The sequence below is a fragment of the Sphaerodactylus townsendi genome, linkage group LG07 (assembly GCF_021028975.2).
Source record: "Sphaerodactylus townsendi isolate TG3544 linkage group LG07, MPM_Stown_v2.3, whole genome shotgun sequence".
In the NCBI taxonomy this organism is placed as follows: Eukaryota; Metazoa; Chordata; class Lepidosauria; order Squamata; family Sphaerodactylidae; genus Sphaerodactylus; species Sphaerodactylus townsendi.
In genome coordinates this window covers 77,754,348-77,777,945 of record NC_059431.1, presented here as the reverse complement: position 1 = coordinate 77,777,945, position 23,598 = coordinate 77,754,348, and the positions used below count along the sequence as shown (strand labels likewise).

The window sequence follows — 23,598 nt, the reverse complement described above, 5'->3', positions numbered from 1 at the left end:
TGGATGTAAGCGGATTGGATATGTTTCTCATTTTGCAACTAAATAGAAAAAGGTAGTATTGCATCTTATAAACTACAGGCATTTTTTAATTAAATATTCTCAGCCAATGCCTTTCTGTATTCCAGAATTAAAAGTTGCCACTTTAACTACTTGAAGATGCAGTTAATCACTACATTAATCCCAGTCTGAAAGTTTGGCAATGACAGTAAGAGAGAACACTGGGACATGGTGTTCTTAGAGCCATGAAGATGTGCTAGTGCCATTCAGCCAGTGTGTTCTGGTCAGCATTTAATACTAGGAGTGGGTTTAAAAGTATGGATCAATTCACTTTTAAAATAGTCTATAGTATTATTGAGGAATTTAAGCCATTATAATTGAGATTTTTCTCTTCATAAATTAAATTCAAGTGCCCTGACATGGATGGTCTATGCTAGCATGATCTTGTCATATCTCAGAAGCTAAGCAGGGTTGGCTTTGGTTACTACTTGGATGGAAGACCAACAAGGAATACCAGGATTGCTATGCAGAGGTATGCAGTGACCACTGTTCATTTCTTATCTTGAAAACCCGTTGGGGTCGCTGTAATTTGTCAGCACATTCTACTGCCAAAGTAAGCTTAGTTTAAAAATAAATAAGGAACCAATTCAGATACCTGTAATCGACCTTACAGTGTGGTCCTATGAGAAGCTGAAAGTCAATATGCTTAGGCCTGAATAATTCTTCATACAGTTTTGCTTACAAATCTTGTTTTATTTTCTTGAAAGATATGCCCTTATTCTGGATTATTGAAATGAGCAGACACAAATTTGAATAACACTTCATAAAGTGCCAGTCAACTAGACATGCATAACTAGTAGTAGAACCTCTGCTCATTGTTCAACAAATATAAATGGGAATGTTGTAACTGAGTAAAGAAAATTCTTTGGTAGCTGTAGAAAGTCAGTATGTTTCCAGGAATTTGTCGCTGAACATGAGAAAGAAATGTTCTTGCATTTGTCGGCTACATTCCACACGATTCCCGGCCACATAGCTTACGTTTATTGTTTACACATTTACTTAAAAATAATTTCTTTCTGCCTTGGCTCATTCTTGAATTTGTTTACATGATCAAAGGATATATCTGGGACAGTATCCATAAGCAGACAGAGCCCCTGAAATATGTCAGGGCTTTCTGAGGAGTACCCTGTTACCACCTTGCATTAAATGTATGGTGAAAATCTGAAGAGAGAGATGGCTCTTAGCAAAAATTGGTGACTATATTCCAAGATGGGACTGTTCACTGGAATTTGGCTCCATTGCTAGGAAGACGCTGATGGTACAAACAAACCTGAAGCTAATTTTGTATACATAATTTGAATAAAAATGCTCTTTCTATCATGTCTCAACTTGTACTTTGTGCAGCTGTGTGCTGCATAATGTTTGTCTTTCTCATGATTCCATTTTGATCTAGGTGTCATCATGGTCTAATGTGTAGGCTCATGCAGAGCTTCGCATCATGCCTGATTGATAAGCCTACTGTATGCTTCCTGTACCCAGTGTAATTGGATAACAGAAATTAATAACTTTTACTTAACTACAAGATTGGATGTGTGATTTGCCAGTCAGCAGAGATTATTCATAAAAAGTTGAATGATCTGTATATACAGATTTTGAATGTTCTGAATTTTAAATTTGTTCTGTTATATCTGTTTATGGGTTTATTGTCGATTTATTATGCTTAATTAAATTCTTTTTTCAAAAGACGATCTCAAAATAACTAACAAATTCAGTTGGTGAGAACAGGCCCATAGAAGGGTAAGGAATGATGTGGGTGGGGCCTTTCCTACCATTATGGCAGAACTAAGAGGTGGAAAGTGGTGTCAAGTCACAGCTGACTAATGAAGACCCTGTGGGGTTTTCATGGCAAGAGACATTCAAAGGTGGTTTGCCATTGCCTGCTTCAGTGTTGTCACCCTAAACGTCCTTGGTAGTCTCCCATACAAATATTAAAGAGGGTTGACCCTGCTTAGCTTCTAAGATCTGAAGAGATCAGATTAGCCTGGGCCATCCAGGTCTGGGGTGTATCTAAAATGCCTGCTTGGAGAAACTCTTAAATCTTTGCACCCTCTTTTGATAGTGGAAGACGAAGGAAACTTCAGGTGCTATCTGGGGAATGCTAATGGGACAGGGGGTGATATTACCTTCCCTATTAATGGTTTGATTAGGTTTCTGGGTGAGTTTCAATGTAGTAAATGCTCTTATGTGGAGTGGGATCTAAGGTTATTGTCTTGCGAACATTGGTATTTTATTTTAACCTGGGTATGAAGGGATCCCAGTGAGTCAAGGAACAAATTGGGGCCATTTAATGGCTTTCTGATGGGAAGCTGATTGTCTCATGAGGAGATAACTTAATTGCATATAGGTCAGATCATGATTCAGTGGTCTGATATATTTTGGGGTTTAACGTGTTTTTCAGGTTGGAGTTTGATTTGTGTTTGTGCACGCACATGCATATGGGTTTTCCATGCTAAAATTATTGGGGTATCAGCATTCTTTCTATATGTATTATTCTTAATGTTGTTGCCGTCAGATATCTGATGTATATTTCATCTGTTGCAGAAGTATAGCTTCTGAAAGAGAATAAGGCTCTCGGGAGGGGATGATTGACTTTATCTTGGGTACTGAGTGTCACTTAGCTAAAATAAATTAAAAATAGAGCATATGCAATGCTTACAGATATCCATTACTGAGATGGTAACTTGCAGTGACATAGATGCACACAGATAATTATATGTTAGAAATAAACTACATATAGTTGCCTCATGTAGTGGATGGCCCTCATTGCAAGGTATTTGAAGGTACTAATTAAACTTTGCATTTGCAGATAGGATAGTGACCTGTTTGACTAGATTTTGTGCAGGGTCTGCAGCTTTGAGAAGTTGGTTTCTCCTGTAGAACAGCTGAGCAAATGTTAAAGCAGATGAGGTGAAGAGTATAGATATGCCAACCTTTTTAAGTATAATTTTTATTGGGTCTATTTGGCTAATGTAGCAGAGGTTTACCCAGTCATGGAAGTGTGATATTGAGTGCAGTAAATCAATCCTCCAAAGGAAGATTACTCCAAAGGAGAAAATCGCAAAAAGTAAAACATGCACTTACTCAAGTAGAGTGCATTTCATTAACACAAATGGCCAGCTATTCTGGCATCACATGTCTGCAAGTATGGTACATTTGTTTCTGTAAAAACATCTGTCTCCATTGCAATGCATATGGAAAGAGAAAGGTACAAAGAAACAATGGCTATTGAAAGAGAATGAGGAGGAATCAGAGGACAGCTCCCAGTTTCAGACAAAGAGAGGAACATCCCATTCAAGAGATAATATATACACTGATTTAGTCCCCTCCCTCCACAATGTCCAGGCATACTGAGTCACTCCCTACAACAGTGATAGCAAACCTTTTCGAGACTGAGTGCCCAAATTGCAATCCCAAACTCACTTATTTATTACAAAGTGCCAACATGGCAATTTAATCTGAATTCGAGGTTTTAGTTTAGAAAAAACGGTTGGCACCGAGGCGTGTGTTACTCGGGAGTAAGCTTGGTGGTAGTCAGTGGTTTGCTTTGAAGCAACCGTGAAACTCTTCCAACTGGTGAATCACGACCCAAGGAGGGTTTACTCAGAAGCAAGCCCCATTGCCAGCAACTGAGCTTACTCCCAGGTAAAGGATCGCACTTTAGTTCTTCGCATGAAAATCAGTGGGGTTTAACAGCACTTAACAGGGTTACCTACACTGCTTCCCCAAAACTAGGTCCTAGGTTTAATGCTAATAATTGGGCCCAGTGGCCCAGGCCAGCCTAGATGTGGGGGGGGGGACTCTGCACGTGCCCACAGAGAGGGCTCTGAGTGCCACCTCTGGCACCCGTGCCATAGGTTCGCCACCACTGCCCTACAACAATTTTCAAGGGCGCCCCGTCAAATCAGGGATGCTGTTGGAGGGGAAATGGAGTTTAATTCTTCCACCTCCACTAAGTAAGCTGCCCTCTCATTCCTCCTGTTAGCCACAGAAGGAGGAAAAGACAGGTGCTTGCTTCTTACTTTTCTTTACTTTAAAGGATTTGTAAAAGGAACTGTGTGCTTCAATCAGTGAAACTGCAATGGGGAGGAAAAGAGTTAAACATTCACCTTTGACCTGTGTGGCCCCAGTCTAAATCAGCTCTTCCCTGTGGCTTGTGTCTACATTTTAAGAACAGTGGGAGGATCCATTCACTAATGTTCCAGTGCCTTGTTTGTTTTGATTACAAATTCACATCCATCTCCCATTGTTGGCAACATTTAAAATAGTGTAAAGATAATTTCACATGTGTTTTTCCCCCCATGGGTCTTGACATGGATGGCCCAGTCTAGCCTGATCTTGTCACATCTTGGAAGCGAAGAAGGGTTGGCTCTGGTTAGCATTTAGATGGAAGTCTGCCAGGGCATACCAGAGTCTCAATGCAGAGGCAGGCAATGGCAGAGCACCTCTGACAATATCCACATGGAACTGCCTTAAATCAGCTGTGGCTTGACAGAGAGAGAGAGAGAGAAACTCTTCCAGTATAGGAAGAAAAGTGCCCCACGGAATATATACAGGGTTTTCTGTGAATGTGTTTATTTTTTGCACTCACAAAAAATAACCCAAGCAAATCTTGAATGATTGCTAATTGTTTCTTTAAAATAAGCCTAGGAGAGAAAATAAGCCATTGCAACCCCATTTAACTGTGTTATTAAAACAGCTTTGAAGAAGCTATTATGAAGATATTTTGACAATGACGTAGGAGTTCTTTTTTTTTTGATATGGTGGTTTGGAGCATATTGTCCTTAACATCTCCGCTCCCCCCCCCCCCAGCAGTGCAATATAGTTTTAACAAAAGCAATTATACAATGCATTTAAACCGCTGTTGATAATCTTTCAATAATCATAAATGTTGTTGTTAAAAACTATCTTATATCAGAAACATTCTAATCATTATGCGAACCAGTGCACCATCAACTATATGACATGATCGGTTGTCTCCAGCCAAATCCTAATGTTGCATTTGTTCCAAATGCTCAGAGTCATATGCCTAAGGGATTGCCAGGGGTATTTATGAATCTGAACAATGAGGTGAAAATTATATTGCCAGGAATTCAAGACCAATGCCCAAGACTGACCTATTATAGCATCCATCCCACCAAAGATGGCAGTATATCCTTTCTTGTTGCATACAGTTCTGAATTAATTTTTTCCCTTGGATTTACAGCCCAGCAATTCACACATGCCTTGCAAAAACAAATCCATCTGTTTGCACTTCCAAATAATCACCAACTTCAAACAGCTATTTGCCAAGAGCCATGTTCTCATTAAATAGAAGACAAACCTAGGAACCTAGTCCTGCAACAAACTCTATTGCAAATTATTCTCTCGTATCTACTGGGATGGTACTACTGCTAGATGAATAACATCAGCCTTTCCACTTACATGTCAATTACGGCATATATTTAGATGCTGAAAATAACTACATTCAGGTAGCATGTCAATTTTGTAAGAATATATTGTCACTACAGAAAACAAACATGCACCCGGACTTTTCTATCCCTACTCCCCACTGCAGCCCCTTTGTACTTCTTTCAAAGGTACACCCGAATATCAAGTGACCCTTTGAAAGACATTTGATGTAGGGATAGGAAAGTGGTAGGTGCATTAATTAGTTAATTAATGTTGAATTATTTTGTTAAAACTACCTAAAACTGCAGTTCAGGAAAACAAACCCATGTTTTGGTATGCTTATATAAGACAGAGGTGAAAATTTCTTCATGGGTGTCACTTACAACCCATGTCTTTTCTGAGCAACTACAGCAGCTTGTATCCTACACATTTACTAATCTGAATCCTTCCTCTGACAAGAGAATTTTCCACTGGTGCAAAGGCCACTTTGGAAGAAGGCATTGAAGCATGGTACAGAATAGTTGGCACAGAGGAGTAGGGGGATATATTGTATAGCTACCTTTACCTTGCCCAACAGTTGTAAAAAATAACTACATCTTGCTTTAAGAACAAAAAACTTGCTGAAGACAAAATATTTTCATTGATTTTCATTGCATTGCTGTAAATGACACTAGTAGATATCAAATGTCACAGAGGCCCCCGTATACTAGAATTAAGTATTTTGTAAACTTCTATCCAGGCAGCCCAGTGCACGGGGGGGGGGGGGGGCTGTTTTGCACTGCCTGGGAATGGCGTAGCTGCGCCGCCTCCAAAGAAGAATGTGCAGGAAAAATTAGTAAACTCATCCATACCCTGAAACTCCCTGTTGTGTTCCAGTGGGCTGCACCTGGTTGTTTGCTGGCATAAGTCCCCACTAGCAAAAGAGAGCATTCCCGGATTGATAGCCTTCAGGAAGCTACTAAAGTCAGCTCTGCACCCCCCCCACCACCACCCAGGAATGCCTCCAGCAGTGCAGGCATAGGCCCTTAGCTGAGGAATACAGGCATAGTGCCTTCAATGGCATCTGGATGAATCAAGAGTTATGTGGCTTCCCAGTGTCACTGTAAATGGCCCCTGAGGTGGTATACATGGTAGTTACGCCTGGCAGTGATGCTAGTGCCAGGGTCATGCTGACTCCACAGCCCCCTCTCCCACGGATTGTACTCAGGGGTGGATTGTACTCAGCAGGTTCGCACCACATCGGCAGAACAGGTTGTTAAAATGGTGCTTGTAAACAACCACTTTTTAAATTATTTGAATCCCACCACCGGAACCAGTTGTTAAATTATTTGAATCCCACCACTGATTGTACTGTAAGAGTTAAAACAGAAAGGAATGTCCCTGATCCTAATAAGTATTTTGAAACATTCTTCTTGCTATGAAGGCAAGTATATTATTTTTTTTCTCCAGGAATTGAAGAATAATAAATCTAACAAAAATGGAATCTTGCCATTTCTATAGTAGTTAAAAGATTACTGGGTGTTTATTGCTGTGTGTTTTTTCACAGATTAGTCCAAAGCACAGTATATTCAGTGGGAAATGATTGGTGTGTTGGGTGTGTGTTTGTTACATTGCCCAGCCACTGCCCTAATATACAGTTAGGCACAAAGATCCTCTGTTCCCTTGCTCAACTAATCTCACAACGTAGACTCTGCTTATGACAGCTGAAATACTATTTACTTGTGCTCTACCTACATATTGGTTAGAAATTGATCGTTAGTGAGTTTTTCTTCTGTACATAAATGCTGTGGATAAAAAAAACTTGGATGTGTTACATATTTTGAATAAATATGTCTTTTGCAGCTAAAGCAGAACAGTGCATCATTCTTTAAAAATAAGCTTTGAGTGGAGATCTGAAGTTGACTGTTGTAATTTTGTTCCTTTAGGTTTGTTTTGTTAACCCTTTATGGAACACTTTACGGAAGTATTCTATTCTGGAACACAAAGGGCAGCAGATCTGAATGTGTGTGGTAAAAAAAACCCTTCAGGAATGTTTAATAATATATATTAGGGTATGCTTGCAGAATTTCATATTTCTTTAATTTCTTTAAAATTTAATTTGCCCATTGTTCCATTTTGATCTTTCCAATTCATTTTATGATGGCAAAAATGCAAAATATAAAAGTGAAAACAAACAAACTTGGCTAATAGCAAGCATATATGCACTCTCTCTCTCTAATAAATGTTCTCAAAGCAACGTATATCTACACACGGGACTGTTCTGGTTTGATTTCTATTTTCTATTTCTATTTTCACCTTACTACAGAAAAAAGGGCCTCCTTATGATCTGCATAGAAGTTTGCATTCCTCGTAGTTGCTTGTGCTTTGTAATTTGTCTTTGCATGTTGCAGGACATGTAAAACTCAGCACAAGACATAGAAGAGACATCAGACATCGTGAAACTGTTGCATGTTGTTGCATACTTTTAGCTGAACTTGCAACAAGCACATTGCAAGAAACATTATACTTCTTTAGTAAGGTACTATCCCCAGATGAAATTCAGGAAGTTATCACTTTTACCCAATTCCAATGAAATTGGCTGGTATGGAATGTTCTGTGAGATAGTTGTGACCCTCCTCTGTGAATTCTACTTTTGGGGTTTGTTCCTGGACATTTATAAGTATGTTAAAATTGTAAATGTTCCTGCAAGTATGCCAGGCACATTGTGTCTTCTACTTGAAAATGTTGCAGGTTAATTTATTTGTTCAATTGCACGTTTAATTCAACAAGCAAACAGGCAAGTCAGTCACACATGGAGGAGGACCATTAATCACTAGATGGTACTTTACCAGGTTTTTCTGTCACATATAACAGATGCTGAATTTCCTACTTTTTCTATTGTTTGAATTGGGATTTTCTATTGCTTGATGGGATTTTTGATAAAATAAGCCATATACTCCATTGTAAAACCTATACAGGTTTGGCTGAGAACTTGTATTGGAGAGCAACATTTTGTACTTTTTATTAAGATCGTTAGTTACATTACTTTTAATTTTTTTGAGTAACGAACACAGCTACCCGTAATCTCTTTCTTATTTTAAGATGAGTTTATGGAACTGAAAATGAAGGATGAATTGAGTCTTTATGCCTATTAAAGGTTAATAAAGATAAAGATAAAGAAAGATGAATTGAGTCATACATGAAGTCACAGCAATGTTCAACATTGAGTCATGACTTGCATGTGTGACACAATTGTCTTAGCAACTGGCAGCACCACAAGCTTTTTAATTGAGGAAATTCACATGATCTTCTGAAACATATGTATGAATCTTCCTTATCATGCCAATAGCCAAGAAATCTAAAGGTTGAGATCTAGTTTTGAAAAAAAAAGGTTGCCTAGTTACATTCTCATTTGCTTTAGATTGCAGCTGCAGTATTTACATAATGTCTCCCTCTGTGGTGCCAGTAGGAGTTGCATTGTCTTACCAAATTGTGTTCTGGTTTTTATGCATTTAAGCTAGCTTCTTGAAAACATTATTGTGTTTAGGTTTCCCTGGCCTTTTCCATTTAACAAGGATCTCATGTAGAAAGGTTGGCAAGGAATTAATTCTGCTTGAGACCTTGAAGAAGCACTATCAGCTGAAGTTAGACAGTAGGGAAATAGATGAACCAATGGTTTCTGTCACTACAAAGCAACTTCATAAATATTCTTTGGGATAGGACAGGATAAAAGTGTGAATTAATGAATAAATATTGTTGAGGGCTTTCACAGCTGGATACAACTGGTTGTGGTTGGTTTTCCGGGCTATGTGGCTGTGGAACAAGATCCACCAGACCACGGCCACACAGCCCGGAAAACTCACCACAACCAAATGAATAAATAAATTACTACAAGTCAAAGACAGACACATGCCAATCCCAGATGCATAATTTTGCTTCTCTCCTATTACTATCAAAACAACAGTGTCTGTTCCTTCAAAATGAATGCTATTAATTCTGATTGCTAGCCTTCAGTGCTCAGAATGGGAGAACTGGATTTCTCAAACAAAACAACATACCAACATTGGAAGATTAGACTTTCCTCTTAACATTGTCCTATTTAATAACAGTAATTTTCTAGTAAAAATCCTATTTAAAAATCAAGTGAATAGTAATGATACTGAAATCAAGGGAACTGCAGTTTATTAATCTCAAACCACTATAAAGCAAAATTATTTTGCCAAGGGATGGCCTAGTAGTCTCAAATCCTACACTAGTACAAATATCAAACCTATTTTAAACTCAGGTGTAGAATCTTTCTAAATAACATTACATGACAATACAGTTGCCAAAATTTTCTTCCTAATTAGCAATTCCTTTCCAAACTATGCAGAGGGTTGAATATTGCAACTATAAACTGAATATTGTAGTTCTACCAAAATATCTTCTGAGAAAACTGTGGAAAAGGAAAATGGTGATACATTTTCATAATCTTTTCTAATTTTGGAGGGTTAAAACTTAACAATTTGTGTTTTATCTGGAAGGTACAAGTTGCGCCAGCTGTGGCGTAGTGGTTAAGAGCAGGGGCACTGTAATCTGGAGAACTGAGTTTGATTCCCGTTCTGCCACTTGAGCTGTGGAGGCTTATCTGGTGAACCAGATTAGTTTGTGCATTCCAACACATGCCAGGTGGGTGACCTTGGGCTAGTCACAGTTCTTCGGGGCTCTCTCAGCCCCACCCACATCACAGGGTGTTTGTTGTGGGGGGGAGGCAAAGGAGACTGTAAGCCCCTTTGAGTCTCCTTACAGTAGAGAAAGGGGGATATAAATCCAAACTCTTCTTCTCTATAAAAGATTAAAATAGTGGTACCCATAATTTTTTGCCATTTCTGCACCATTTACTTCAAAAGTCTACTGAACTATTCAGTGCCGAATTAAATTGCTAAGTAATACATTAACAGCTTTTTTTGGTGAATTATGTTCTCTTTATTTCTGAATAGCATTAAGCAAGACAAAATAATATATTCAAGTGTAACTTTGACTACTACAAAGGAGCCAAAACATGCTATCTGGCTACTACAAACCTAGATACACCCTGTTAATGTATAATTATGGAATGGCATTTGCTGTAGATATATTTGCTTAGTATCTGTTTTAACTTTCCAATTCTAGATCTTTGAGCATGGCATAAAAGTCATGGGTCTCATTGATGGTTCACCATCAAAAAGCCACATACCTGATTCACAAAAACAGGGCTTCATTGTCAAGGACAGGAAACAGAATCAGCAGGAACCTTTGTTAGCAGCCAGTCTTCTAAACTGAATATAAGTTGCCGATACTGGCGTTTGACGTTTGCTGAAACACCCTTTTCCAGCAGTGTCCTTTAATCTTAGTGATCACATTCTAACCAAATAGTTGTTGCATGCAGAGATCAAATAGTGTACACTCTGGGAGTTTCCTTTTTCTGTAATTAAATGAGGGCTGAATAAAAGTTACAAGAATTAGTGGATGTGCATTCCAGTTGAATAATGAATGTTATAAATGTGTATTACAAAACTAATAGTGCTATACTGAGCAAAGTTATACTCTTCCAAATCTATTGACGTGAATGCTCAGATCAGAATTGCACTCTAGGAATTCCCACTAAACTTTAGACAACTTTGTTGATCTAAGAAGGATTGGAAGTGATACAGCTTTCTAAAGACGTAAGAATATTCCCTCAACAGAAGGACATAATAGTACTTATTATGGAGCAGCAGTGGCGTAGTGGTTAAGAGCAGGTGCGTTCTAATCTGGAGGAACTGGGTTTGATTCCTCACTCTGCCGCTTGAGCTGTGGAGGATTATCTGGGGAATTCAGATTAGCCTGTGCACTCCAACACATGCCAGCTGGGTGACCTTGGGCTAGTCACGGCTTTTCGGAGCTCTCTCAGCCCCACCCACCTCACAGGGTGTTTGTTGTGAGGGGGGAAGGGAAAGGAGATTGTAAACCCCTTTGAGTCTCCTACAGGAGAGAAATGGGGATATAAATCCAAACTCTTCTTCTTCTACTACTTTCTAAGCAATTTCTCTTAGAACCTCATCTTTTAAGTACTCCTCTTCACTTTTTGTGCTTTTGTCCACAGCACTAACAGTTGGGCCAGTTTGTTAGATATGGAGAATGTGCTGATATGCAAAGCTTCTTCAGTAATTGGAGGAACTTTCATAAACAGGAAAGTTAAATTCAGTTTAACTTGCATGGCAACTTGTTCCTTTAGTCAGGAGATCACCATCTGTCTTCCTAACCTTGGCTGTGTTACAATGCCATGTTTTTCACGTGGATAAAAACATTGTTGAATAATTTATCCAAATATACCGTGCACAAACAAACCTTCTGTATCAAGCATGAATGGTTTTTTTGTTGGGAAAAATCCTCAATAGTTACATTCATATTTGTTCTCAAGGTAGTGATGGATTAAATTTTAAGCTGTTTTCAGCAAGCTTTCAGTCAGGTACCTTCTCTCTGGAAGTAGATGTGCTTGGAATCTCAGTTCTGAGGGTTGGTTTGGCTCTCTTCCTTCCTATGTTGAGTCAGATGTGGGCATCCCCATACTGGAGATTATTACACCAGTGCTTGCTAGTATTTAGCATAATATACGAAGGTGAGCAAAATGATGACAAACGCACATAACTGGCTCACTGTAGGTATGGTGCCTGTAGTAACAGAAAATGGCTCTAACTTACCAGAGGCGGGATGTATGTGTGTGTGTGGATATGAGTGAGGCCCAGTGGAAGAACCACACTACACCATGTTGGAGACAAAATAGGTCACAGCTTTTCGTGGCCTCAGCCACAGGACCACTAACGCAGCATGAGGATGGATCCCTGCATAGGGCAACCGCATGCCAGAGGAAAAACCATGGAGTGTCAAACCCAGGTCTGTACAGGCACAGGTCGCTGCGTGGTTCCTTGCCACCTGGTGGTAAGACCAGCTGATACTCCCTGATCTGGGTGTGCCGCTGTAGGGCTCTACCCCGAGATCCCTTATGGGGGTTCTCAAAATGGGAGAGATGCATACACAGGCATGGCCTTCCCTACTCAAATATAACTGCTTCAGTGTCCAAACTGCCACAACAACAGGGTGATAGAATAGAATAGAATAGAATCTTTATTGGCCAAGTGTGATTGGACACACAAGGAATTTGTCTCCGGTGCATATGCTCTCAGTGTACATAAAAGAAAATACATTTGTCAAGAATCATAAGGTACAGCACTTAATGATCCACCTGGTCACCAGCAGTGGCCAGCTCCCCCTTCTCGCTCCCCAGCCCTGCTCTGTAATCCTGCTCCTAGGACAGTCCTGGGTGCTGGGACTTCTGTGATTTGTTGTGAAGTACCAGCAGAGACCAAGATTTTTTCCTGTACAAGGGGAAGAAAAGATGGAGTGCAGGAATTCTGTACAAGAAACTCTTGTGAGAGCAGATGTTTCATAAAGAGGATTTGCTTATGCACCGTGTTTGCCATTTTGATGGATATGGGAGCATCCTTTTCTGCACTGAAAGTGTCCTGGGATTGAGTTGGAAGTCTTTTGTGTGTGCTATAGGACTTGCTGTTTAAGTGCTCTTCCCTGATGTTTGTTTGGATGAAGTTGCGCCTTGAGATAAATAGTTTTGCTGCAAAGATTCTAGATTATGTGAGGGCATTCATTTTCAATGTAATGCATTCCGCTTTTGAGTGTGCAATATATAGTGACAAATTCTCTACTTTTTCATTTTTGGAAGCATCCTATCAAAGATTGCATTAATATCCAAAGTTTTAATAGAGGGAATAATTAGACTGGATGTTAAATGAGAAGCTTAAAGGTCTTGTGATATGCAGCAAAATGCTTTCCTGGGATTAGAAGGATTTTTCTTTTCCACAGGATTTAAACTCTTAAAGCTTGAAGGCAGGCTTGATTTTTTTTTTTAGTGCAGAAATCACATATATAATGCTTTTTTTTTGGAAACACAGTGTTTTATTTGATTTTGCTTACCTGAGAAAAACAAAATCACTTTCCAGAAAGGAAATATACATGCACAGGTCTCTGATAGAAAGAAAACTACAAATGCCCATTTCCAAACATTGGTGTAGCATTCTAAGTATAAATTTGGAAATGAGAATTTTGTTAAGTAGTAGTAGGGTTTATATAGGGGGATATCTGCATAGAAAATCTTTATATAAAAATAGCCTTCAGTTCCTATAACGCAAATCTCAAATTCCAAAACCAGAAAAACTCTTTGCAAGTGCATCACAACTGGTATTTAAGATACCATAGCAAGATTTTTAAAAGCAGGAATTACTTCAGTGCTACCTTGTTATTAAGTTCTACCCTGGTTGCCCATGGCAAGTAACATTTATCTGAGGTGTGACCCTGTTAATAAACTCCCCTCCCCCTGCAAGAGACAGTGTACATTTGCAGACTCACAGCAGCTTTAGGCTTCCACTAAGGCAGTTTCACCTTTACATGTACATGCTCTCTCCCTGCAACAGGAGACGCAATAACTACCTTAGTTTAAAAGGAAAACAACAGACCTTTGTGGCTTTTATGTTTACGCACACACATTTTCTTTCTTGCTCTGAGAGGAATCTCACCAGCCATAAGGAAAGAAAATAAGAGGTTTTTTTATATCCTGCTTTTATCAACTGTAATGAGTCTCAAAGCAGCTTACAAACTCCTTTCCCCTCTTCTCACAACAGACACCTTGTGAGATAGGTGGGGCTTAGAGAGTCCTGAGAGAACTTTGACCTTCATTTGCCTCTGGGCTGGTGTTGTAATTGGAGACTTAAAGAGAATACAAAACTTTGATTATTTTTGCATGATTATATGTATACTAGCAGTAAAGCCTGCTGTAGAGTAAGAAATACTGCAGGCATAAATAGGGCTGGGGGTAAAGACAGGTAGGGGCTGGGAAGGCTTGCTTGGAGTGGGAGGTAGGGGATAGGGCAAGGGGGCTTTTGGAGCCAAGGAGCTGTGGCAGCAAGCTGCTGCTACTCCAGGGCAGGGATGGAATGTCCGACAACGAACCCTCCACCAATAAGGGAGCAGGACTCAGTCCGATGACAACCCCTCAGTTCTGCTCCCTTATTGGTGGAGTTTGTTGTCAGACATTCCATCCCTTGGTGCTTTATTATTGGTAAGATATGCACTGTATATGAGTTTATTGAGGTGGTTAGCAACCTACTGCTCTGGTTGAAAGTAGGCTAACTGGGCTCAAAGAACAGAGCAGGGGGGCAATAAAAAACATGGCTTTGTGTGTCTTTGTCCATGGGGTTGGGACTAATAGATTAACTTTCACACAATTATATTTGTAAACTATGGATAACTGGATTTTTCTGTGCAACAAAAGGTGAAGGAAGATGTCGAAGCAGCGGCTTACACGAGAGTAGGACACCTTGAGGGGTGCAAGGCAAACAAGAACTGCAAGACACACAGTCACCGTTCAGATCCGTTTATTTGCTAACCACCACCAAAGTGCTCCGCCAGACACAGCTGTTTCCAAGCTCCTTCCACTGAGTGGACTGTGTCTACTAATATACAAACCAGGTGCCAATCCGATGCCCATGCCATATCAGTCTTTGCACACGTTACTTGGTTATGCACACTGCACTGATTTACACACGGCACTAGCAGGAGGGAGTGTCCAACTGTCAAATAGATCATGTCCCATCTAAGCACATGTTCCAACACCCCTTCCATGATCGGTTTGACAGACATTACATATTTACACTTTATACATTGGATACAGACAGTACATTCAGTTGCTCACATAAAAGTACATACTTTTCTTTAGCAGTAGGCTTGGTTAAGGCGTCAGCTACATTTGACTTTGAATCCACATACTGCAGCTTAATGAACCCACATTGTACAAGTTCTCGCATCTGTTCATATTTCAGCCTATGTACTTGGTTCTAGCCTTTAGATTCTCTGTCTCTGCTAGATGAATGGCTGTCTGTGAATCCTCTAACACGGGATTGGCTGTTGCACTGTTTCCTAACTCTGACAACAATGCTTTCAACCAGATCAGTTCGTTGCATGTTTCAGAGATGGCACAGAACTCAGCCTCAGCAGTTGAGAGACTAACTGAGGTCTGTCTGTGGGACTGCCAGGATACTGGTACATTGGCATAAGTCACTACAAACCCCTGTGCATGACTTTTGGTTCTCACCGTCAGCAAAAGAGAGCTATCTGTTGTTGCACAAAGCACGTTACTCTGTTTCTCTGCTTTGACCAGTAATCCAAGTTCAGCAGTGCCATTCAGATATCATTATCCTGCGGGTCAGACCTATCCAGTCATGCTGCGTTGGCTTAGCAGCATGTAAACTTAGCATGCTACGGCAAAAGCCAGGTCTGCAATTAAGCGTCCAGTTCGATATGGAAGTAAGCTTCCTAATAGAGACCTGTATAGTTCTGGATCACTACACAGTTCTGTATCAGATCCTTTACAAAACTCTACAGTCATTGGGGTCGCGGCAGTTCTCCTGCGATCTAACTCCAGCTTTCTTGACTATGGCTTCTATTTTTCTTCTTCTGGCACATGAAGAAGCCTTGATTTATTACTTGTTTAATGTCTATGCCTAGGTAGTGGGTTATTTCACCTAGATCTTTCACCACAAAGGTTTCACTGAGTTCTTTGTAGATGTTTTCCTGCCTGCTGGTCAGTCTTAGTACATACACAAATGTCATCAACATACACCAGTATGATTTCTCTGTCTGATGCTTGACCTCTCACATACACACAGGCATCAGCAGAGGTGCGATGAAACCACACTCTTTTCAGTTTTGCATCTAAGCAGCAGTACCAGTTCCTCCCAGATTGAATCAGGCGGCGGTACAGGGAGGCGGCTGCAGCTGATAAACCATGTTTGGGTCATCGCCTTCATAATAACAGAAGTAGCCATATAGGCGTTTTGCCTTAGTGGGCATTAAAGTGCAGCACATTGAAAATCAAAATGGTAACCTCATGTCATACTTGCTCGCTAGGGCAAGGACAGACCCGCGGAGCTCTGGTCTGGCTGTGGAGAATACCCTTTCTCCTCCTCCGGTTTATCCTGCGCCAAAGGCGAGCAACAATTCTTGCCTTATAAATCAGCCTATTGTCGGGCAACAGTTTTCTTTTAAATACCCACTTAGAACCGATTACTTTTCTGCCGGGGGGTGCAGTTACCTTCACAAACACATTTTGTTTAACAAAGGGAGTACTATGTTCGCCTCCATAGCTTCCTCCCACTTCTCTCTTTCTTCAGTGGGAAGAGATAAAATCTCTGCATAGGAGGGACGGTTCAAAACAGAAGTCTGACACACATAAACATTCTGACTGTGACCGTACCCGGTCAGGTGGTACACCCTTGTTTATCCTTTTGATGTGCGGGGATAGTTCGTTCCACCTCCTCCCCTTCTGACTCTTCACTAGAGGAGACAGTTTGTTTATTTCTCGGACGTTTCACACTCTCTGAGCGCTGACCTTGAACAGCAGCTGGCAAAGCCTGCTGTCCATTAACTGTTTCAGGCTCAGTAAATGGAAGTAACACTTCTGTGTTTGAGTGGATTTTCTCCCAGTTCGCATGCTTAACAAAATTAGCACTCGGAGATGACAACCCGTCCATAATGATGAAAGAAAACCTTTAGGTCCAGTGGTTCAAAGCCAACAAAGGTCAGAGTTTGCCACTTGGGGTCACCTGTCTTTCTCTGCTGTGGTGGCACCAACACATGAGCCTTACTGCCAAAAATCCTCATGTTTGACAAGTCAGGATTTTTCCCATACAGCAGGAAAAAACGGGGTTTGTTTCACTACAGAAGACCACATTCTGTTCAGCACATATGTGGCTGTATTTATTGCTTCTGCCCAGAAGTATTCTGGCAAATTAGCATCTAACAGCATGCTTTCTTTCATATTTTTAAAATGCGGTATTTTTTCTTTCGATCGCGTTCTCATGAGCCCGATAAGGATTAGTTTTTGCGGTGTTGGATTCCCCTTCTTTCCAGCCAAGACTGAAATTGATTATCTGTCCATTCTCCTCCCCTGTCCGTCTGCCAGCGCGATCACCTTATGACCCAGCTCTTTCTCTATCATTTCCACCCAGTTCTTGAACTTTTGAAATGCCTCAGCCGACTTTGGAAAAGTCACGTGTACCTACTAAAATCGTCCGCACAGAACCATTAGGTACTTCGCTTTTCCCTGACTGGAGTTGGAGCGGTCCTGCAAGATCCATATGGACCAGTTGGAGTGGACGGACAGACTCTCTGGTGCTTCTGGCAGTTGAAGGATACGCCTTCACTTTGGTTTTGCCACACACAGAGCACTCCAAAAACTTTTTGCAGGGTTTTACCTTCAGACCGCACACCTTTACTAGGTTGGCTAGTGCTCTGAAGTTCATGTGTCCAAACACACGATGGTAATAATGAATGCATTGGTCATGAGGAGGAACATTAGACACATTTGCTACCTTCTCAGACATACAGACAGTACCATTATCACTGTGTTCTAAATAATACAAGCCATTTAACAATTTCCCTCGCGCACACACAACATCATTTTTAGATATTGTACATATTTGATCAGCAAAAGTAACAACATACCCATCTGTCGTCATTTTAGCGGCTGAGCAAACAGAAATCAAACAGAGTACATAAAGGGACATTTTTAATGTGTCGCTTGCAAAGCAGGCAAGTAAAGCTGTTTCCTTGCTTCTCCACAGAGACTGGAGTCCGTTTGCCAAACCTGCGTGTTTGATAATGCAGAATGCGTTGATCCTCTGTAAGCAAATGCTCGGTTCCGCGATGTGCATAGAACAGGCAGAGTCAATGAGCCAAGTTCCATCTCTGTCCTTGTCAGTGCAGCGTAACCACAAAAGCAGGCGAAGAGGCGGAGAGTCCCCTCTCCCAGGACCCTTCTTCTGTCTCTGTTTGGGCTTCCGTCCGGTCCAGCACTTTCCGCGCATGCTCTTGCTAAGTGGCCAGGAGCTCCACCGGTAGCTTAGCCTGGTCAGCACAAACAGCAGGAAGCACGACGGACCCGAACTCTCAGGAGTTGTTTCCCTCTGAGGCACCGGCAGCGCTCTTCTGGAATTCCCTCTGTCGCTCGCAGTCCAGCAACCGGTGGCGTAGTCCAGAGTTAAAGGCGGCATCCGCGAACTGTCTGGAGGCTGCTGACCAGCGACTCCCGCAGATAGATCTGGCGGCGAAATCAGCAGGTAGGCTTTATGTGAGTCCTCATAAAGCAGACCACGATCAGCCAGCTCAGAAAATAGCGTTCGCATTTTTCTGTAGGTGCTCAGAGAGCCGGAGTCACCCTTCCATTAGCCTGGTGATGCAACTGTCTTGTTAGTAAGACTTTCCTCCAACAGACTCAGCTGGTAGGCATGCCTCTGAGTAAGTTCCAGCATTCGAGGCCGCTGCATCTTTGATATAGAGCAGTTAAGGGCTTTCTACCGCCAAGATGATGGATGCTCTTGCCGGCTTCCTCAGCTCTTATCTCCAACGCTGAGGGCGGCGAGGTAAGGAGCTGACACAAAGTCCTGAAATCCTCCATGAAGAAAGGCTTTCATCTTCCAAACACCAGGTCACATAGTTGTGCTCTGTCAGCGCTCGAAGGCAAACCGGCAAAAGAAGCAGCCATGGTGCAGCCGGGAACTGTTTCGCACACAGCAACAAAAACAGCTACTCTCGGTAAAGGGCAGAATCTGGGCCCATAACCTGTCGAAGCAGCGGCTTACACGAGAGTAGGACACCTTGAGGGGTGCAAGGCAAACAAGAACTGCAAGACACACAGTCACCGTTCAGATCCGTTTATTTGCTAACCACCACCAAAGTGCTCCGCCAGACACAGCTGTTTCCAAGCTCCTTCCACTGAGTGGACTGTGTCTACTAATATACAAACCAGGTGCCAATCCGATGCCCATGCCATATCAGTCTTTGCACACGTTACTTGGTTATGCACACTGCACTGATTTACACACGGCACTAGCAGGAGGGAGTGTCCAACTGTCAAATAGATCATGTCCCATCTAAGCACATGTTCCAACAGAAGATACATACGCAAACCTGGCATCAAACTGGGTTTATACATCAGTTGGTTTGACTCTTTCACAACTTGGATCACTTGCAGAATGCAGGAATTGCAAAACCAGATTTTTAGGAAAGAATTCTAACCGGGTTTGTAAAAAGGCCCATCAAGTTCTTTTTTGTCCGACAACGAACCCTCCACCAATAACGGAGCAGGACTCAGTCCGATGACAACCCCTCAGTTCTGCTCCCTTATTGGTGGAGTTTGTTGTCAGACAAAAAGGGCAACGAGGATGATTGAAGGATTGGAGCATCTTCCTTATGAGGAGAGGCTGCAGCGTTTGGGACTCTTTAGTTTGGAGAGGAGAAGAATGAGGGGAAATATGATTGAAGTCTATAAAATTATGCATGGGGTAGAAAATGTTGACAGAGAGAAATTTTTCTCTCTTTCTCACAATACTAGAACCGGGGGGCATTCATTGAATATACTGGGGGGAAGAATTAGGACTAATAAAAGGAAACACTTCTTCACGCAACGTGTGATTGGTATTTGGAATATGCTACCACAGGAGGTGGTGATGGCCACTAACCTGGATAGTTTTTAAAAGGGCTTGGACAGATTTATGGAGGAGAAGTCGATCTATGGCAGGGGTAGGGAACCTGCGGCTCGAGAGCCGCATGCGGCTCTTCTGCCCTTGCACTGCGGCTCCACAAGCCGAGCTGCCGGCCCCATCCTTGCCCGCCCTGCAGGCAGCAGGGCAGGCGCACCAACTGCCCACAGTTGGCTGGGCTGCGCCACAGGCTTCCCCTCTCGCCCACCCCATTGGAGTGGGGCGGGCACTTTCCCAGCAGCCGGCGAGGCCGAGCTGCCGGCTTCATCCTTGCCCGTCCTGCAGGCAGCAGGCTGGGCGCACCAACTGCCCGCGGCCGGCTGGGCCACGCTGCGGGCTACCCCTCTCGCCCGCCCCGTTGGAGCGGGATGGGTGCTTTCCCGGCAGCCAGTGAGGCTGAGCCGCCGGCTTCATCCTTGCCCACCCTGCAGGCAGCAGGGCGGGCGCACCAAATGCCTGTGGCCGGATGGGCCACACCGCAGGCTTCCCCTCTCGCCCACCCCGTTTGAGTAGGGCGGGCGCTTTCCTGGCGGCCGGCAAGGCCAAGCTGCTGGCCCCATCCTTGCCCGCCCTGCAGGCAGCAGGGCGGACGCATCCACGCGCTTCTCAGAATAAGCGGAGTAAAAGGTAAAAAAACCCAATATATACAGTGTTATCTTTATTTTAAATGTCAAAAATCATTTGCGGCTCCAAGTGTTTCTTTTCCCGTGGAAAATGGGTCCAAATGGCTCTTTGAGTGTTAAAGGTTCCCTACCCCTGATCTATGGCTACCAATCTTGATCCTCCTTGATCTCAGATTGCAAATGCCTTAGCAGACCAGGTGCTCACGAGCAGCAGCAGCAGAAGGCCATTGCTTTCACCTCCTGCATGTGAGCTCCAATGGTGGGATCCAAAAATTTTAGTAGCAGGTTCCCATGGTGGTGGGATTCAAACTGTGGCGTAGCACCAATGGGGCTGGGCAGGGCACGACGGGGGCATGGCTGGGCATTCCAGGGGTGGGGCATTCCTGGGCGGGGCTGTGGCAAGGACGCAGCCGCTGCGCCGGTCCTTGGGCAGGAAACGAATGCACGCAGGCACAGGCTGCCAAGCACGCCGGTGCACCTCCTGCTAGACTGCTTCAAGTTCTGCGCACTACTGCTGAGAGGAGGGGCGTAACTAAGGCAAAAATCACGTGGCAAAATCACCAATTAGTAACCCCAAAATCACCAATTAGTAACCCCAATTAGTAACCAATTAGTCTCGGCACACACAAATAATTAGTAACCTACTCTCGGGAACCTGTGAGAACCTGCTGGATCCCACCTCTGGTGAGCTCCCCAAGGCACCTGGTGGGCCACTGCTAGTAGCAGAGTGCTGGACTAGATGGACTCTGGTCTGATCCAGCAGGCTAGTTCTTATGTTCTTATGTTCTTATGTTCTTAAAGATCATGGCTTTTCATTGTAAAGTTTTTGAGGCAGGTGTTATGTTTTAACTGCAATTTGTACAGAGCTGTTAATCACTACATTGTATAAATATTTTATTATAAGGAGGTCACAGACTGTATCTAGGACAAAATCTATATTAGAATACACAAAGGACAACTGAATTGATTCACACAATATGCAACTGACATTATATGTATTCGCAGCTTATTAGATTCCAGTTACAGTTAGCAAAGTATTTAATTTTCTTTTCTTTTAAAAGGAACTTAGAAAAACAAACAACGTCAATGAATGGGTTGACTGTCTTTCTCTGCTTCACATTGCTTGCAACATAGCTAAACAAGGTGAGTTAATCTTAATACTATCATAAGAATCTACTATTGTTTAAATAGGCAATTATTTTCACATGTTGGTTACAAAAGGCAGATGGAGTGAGGGAAGTACTCATGGAGTACCTTGCTGCTTTGTTTATAATTATTCATTTTAACGTAGGTCTTGTGGAGGTAAAAAATGTTAAATCACAAGCTTGTACTTCTTGGTTAATGGTGTCTGTAGCACCCAAATAAATCCAAATCGTAGCTCTTCCAGAAATCGTTGGTTAAAGTAGTGTTTTAGCATGGCCTGAGAATGTGCATTCTGATAAGGTTAGATAAGACTATTAGTTTAACTCTAAGCAGAGTGCATTGAAGTCAGTGAGCACAGAAGTGTGGAACATTGGCCCCTTCCCCACATGCAGAATAAGGCACTTTCAATCCATTTCGCACAGTAAAATCCAGCTGCAAAGTGCATTGAAAGTGCATTATTCTTCATGTGTGGAAGGGGCCTCTGTTTAGGATTGCGCTGCAAGTCATACTTCGAGAAACAGAAGCAAAAGGTGGGTGCAGAAGCAGCACTCACAGTTTCTTCCTCAAAACACATTTCCTTGTTCTCACTGTAAGGGGGAGGGCATCTTCAAATGTGGATTAGTCCAATTGGTCGCTCAGGGAGGCAGGTCCCTCTGCTGGGCTGTTGCTACCCAGTTTAGTTCCTGCCTAACCATAGTGAGGACACTCTTCAGCTGCTAGCTATATTTTCTTCTTCCTTTCTGCTTTCCTCCCATTCTTTGCTACTATATCCTATCTTATAACCTTATCTACAAAAAAAACACCCCCACCAGTCTTCCTCTCAATTCTTTTATTCTTCTCTTCCTCCACCATAATCTCCCACCCAAGGGGAGATGACCGAAGCTGGAAAGCCATGGAAAATGCTCTAATTAGAGCAGGTAGCCCTGAGAAAGAATTTTTCTCTGAGGAGGACACCGACCTGGGTCTGTTGTTGGCACAGCAGCTGGAGCTCAGTTCACTAACAAGCAAATTAGAAGAGGGATAAGAGCAGTGCATGGGGGTGCTGCAAATCAAGCTGTGAAAACGAAAGCGGGAAAGCGAACCTTACAAAAAAGCCATGAAAAAAGCCATGGCAGCAAAAGCCCCCTCAAAAGGAGTCAGTTCAGCCCTGAGGGGTGACAGTGGCCTGCCAGACCTACAGAAAGCTTCAACTTTAGCCAGAACAGTTTGATCATCTCTCAGGGGAAAGGAACAAATGACCCTTTCACCTTGAGGTCAGGCAGCCATCTTGAGAATAGGAAAGGTGGCCATCTTTTCCCTGGGATCTCTCCCATCTTTTACAAATGGATGTTAGGGAAGAAATGCTGCACCTCCAGGTCAGCCATGCCATAGCCACTACCACCGAAAGTGGCAGTAGATCTCCCTCTCCCACACCATCAGAAAAATCAGGTGCTGAAGACCCCTAGAAGACAAACCTGACTCGCTCAGGCAGCCAGAAAGGCTCCCTCATCAGGAGCCCCCAGAGGCTGCAGACGTCATCTCTTCTCTCTAAGAAGAAGAAAAAGAAGAGGGAGAGTTTTCCTCGGAGTGGGAGGAGGAACCAACTGTAGAACAATTCTCCAGATTATTTAAGGAGAAGATTTTCAATTTCTATTAGCTGAAACCATTGCTGCTCTTGACCTTACATAGGACCTGGGCAATGCAGAGGGGAACAAAGGAGAAAAATCAAAACCCAAGGGGAGCAAGCAATTCTTCCCTAGAGCCACTTCAGCAGAGGAGTTGATCCCCCTTCCAAAATACTTTGAGAGACTTATCAAAGC

General features: G+C 42.5%; 1 protein-coding gene across 5 annotated transcripts in view; it reads left to right on the top strand.

Moving 5' to 3' along the window:
- The window catches only part of PIP5K1B (phosphatidylinositol-4-phosphate 5-kinase type 1 beta), a 104,067-nt gene that overhangs the window by 3,084 nt on the left and 77,385 nt on the right, over window positions 1-23,598 (top strand). For all 5 annotated transcript variants that reach the window (XM_048504073.1, XM_048504072.1, XM_048504070.1 and 2 more), the window contains exon 2: window positions 21,718-21,799. The gene's annotated coding sequence lies outside the window, so the exon portion shown is untranslated. The remainder of the gene's footprint in view (window positions 1-21,717; window positions 21,800-23,598) is intronic.